Source organism: Adiantum capillus-veneris, chromosome 1 (genome assembly GCF_014529385.1).
Source record: "Adiantum capillus-veneris isolate H3 chromosome 1, ASM1452938v2, whole genome shotgun sequence".
NCBI classification, from domain to species: Eukaryota; Viridiplantae; Streptophyta; class Polypodiopsida; order Polypodiales; family Pteridaceae; genus Adiantum; species Adiantum capillus-veneris.
In genome coordinates, this window is record NC_140931.1 from 95,252,575 (window position 1) to 95,255,448 (window position 2,874).

Here is a 2,874-nt window from a genome sequence, read left to right on the forward strand (position 1 = left end):
CAAGTTGTTCTTTTCCACCTTCAAAGTCATTATCTCTATCCCAAGATCTTTGGATATGGTAAGATATTTTGTATCTGTAGTGACATTGTTTTTGTAGTTTTAGGGGTTTTTCTAGTCATTTTCAATCATATCTTGAAGTATGGTGGCCATCTTCTTTCTTTTCCAGCTTCAAAGTCATTATCTCTATCCCAAGATCTTTGGATATGGTAAGATATTTTGTATCTCTAGTGACATTGTTTTTGCAGTTTTAGGGGTTTTTCTAGTCATTTTCAATCATCTCTTCAAGTATGGTGGCCATATTCTTGCAAGAGTTAGGGGCCATTTTGGAGTCTGCCCATTATCCAAACTAGGGTAGCAACTACATCAAAAGACCAGATAATTGATATGATAAAGCACGAAGTTTTCAGCACTACAATTTGCAGGCTAACCAAGCTGCTCCTAGTCCTGCCAACATTTCATCTAGGTTGGGCCATTTGTCATCTGGCGACAAGATAGCAGGAAGCTCGGGTGACCAAGAGAGCATCGTCCTTCACAGATGGTCCTCCAACTGTGAGCATCTCAATAGTTCCAAAAGCATTTGTGGCACAACATCAAATTGGTGATAAAACTATGAAGAGCATGCAACATTTTATGAACTCCTTGCTGACAATGACACTCCCTTTCAATGCAAAAGGCAACACAATAGAGCTCACGTGAGCAATCAGGTGAGCAGCCACAGGTAGGAAAGGGAAATGGGGGGCCCGAGCTTGTCGGGAGAGATGGGCGTAGGGAGTTCTATGGTAGTAGAGACTTCCTTGCACCATGCTAAACTTCCATGGGAGGGCTTACCCATGCACTGCTGGGTTCAATATCGTAAGGGTTTTCAACATTGAAACACAGGGTGATGATCTCGGCCACCACTTTCTAGAGTATACAGAAAGGTAGCAAACCCTCATACAACTTGAAGCATGCATGCCAATTCTCATACATACACCAAGCCAGCCATCTTAAGGAATAAACATGATGTCTTTTGACCACATCAGTACAACGATGCATCAATCACACTCCAAACTCTGGGAGGTTGCAAGCTTAAACATAGCAAACGTGGTGAGCAAGTTTTCGAATGACATAATTAGGTCAAGACAAAGTAGCAATTCTCACAACATCACAACAACTCAACATAGCTAAACATTTGCAATCATTCACAACAACAATAAAATGAATGCATAAAACCACTGCTAACCCTCACTCTCCCTTTCAATGAAAGCAACACCATTCACCTCAAATAACCTCCACAAGATCAAATCACAGGTATCAAATCTTCTGCCTCAATGCCAATTTGAAAACTCTCACTACTAAAATTGGAGTGAAGAATATGCTCAACGGGCAGGGTATCGTGAATAAGCTTGCAAGGCCAACTGCATCTACAAAGAGTGTGGATCACATGGATCGGCATGGTGTCATCAATAAGCTTGCAAGGCCATCTGCATCTGCAAAGAGTGTGGATCATGCAGAGAGTGTAGATCATGATCTGTTGGTCATGAAAAGGAAATATTGTGTGCCTAGCAAGGCTATTTGCACCAAGTGCCCCTCCTTTCGCAGAAGCCATATTAGGGTGATTGGCAAAGTTGAAGATCAGTATACTTTGCTCTTGAAGATACAGATTCTTCCGAGGAGATTTTTTTATTATCTAACATTGAGGTTCTTTAGAGAACGATGTTGAAATGAAAAGTATAGATTGTGGTGACATCATTTGATTAATTTTCTTTTAGTGCATTGAAGTGGCTGCCCAAATTTAGTCTAAGTGGTCCATATTAGTTTTTTTACCTTACCTACTTACCTTCTAAGATCTTTCTCTCTCTGTTTCAAGCTGGTAATCAAACGGTAACTCCTATCATGAGCACAGGGAGATAGCTTTAGCTTATATGCACACCCAACGACTATGATACTTGTGGCTTAGGTAGATCTCGGGCATAAATCGTAATAACTATTGATTTTTATTCATGTTTGAACATATGTGCTATATTGGATTGTTAAAAGGAAATGCTTGCAAAGTATCTTAGTCTTAATTCCTTTTTTGAGTTACAAACAAGATACTAACAAATTTTTAAGAAGATGGGTATATGAGCTAGTAGCATGCAAGTATAATACTAGTTTTTTAAAAGTCTATAAACCAAAATTTCCATCACAAAAAAGAATCAAGAAGAAGCCGAAGGGAATAAACGAAGTGTTAGTATCCAAAGAGAACATCAAAGTCAAAGACCCAATTTGGATACATGAAGCTCAAGTTCAACATCAACAACCAAAGGTCATTGGGTGGTTAGCATCAAATGAGTCAATCACTGCTCAGGGCTACTTCCAAGGAAACGCTAATGTTTGGGCCAAAAAGCTTAAAGTAATAGCCTGGATCTACCCACCTCAACTGGCAAGTTCTACAAAGAACAAGATGCACTATCAACACAAGGCAAACAACTCAAGCAAGAGAAAGAACAACAGTAGAAGGCATCAAAATAAAAGATCGAAGAAGCAAACAATGCAATAAGTTTGGGTACCAAAGTTAATCGCTAGTCAAATTACCCAAGAAAGACAGATGAAGTAGCGGATGATTCCAGTCAAGCTACTCGAAGCACAAGGATTTTATGAAGGTAACACAAAAATATGGCTACCAAAAATTGTAGCTCAACCTGGAACAACAAAGATCAATCAAGAAGCAGAAGGCTCCACCCAAAGGCACACACACAATCAATAGGAAGAGCCAATTGCGAGTCACCACTGAAAGTGCTAAGAACTCTAGATGGATACCTCATCTTCAGCTACAAAAGCAAGGATTTTACAACGGAAATCATCAGGTTTGGATACCGAAGCCTCGTGTCCATCAAATTATAGAAGAAGATA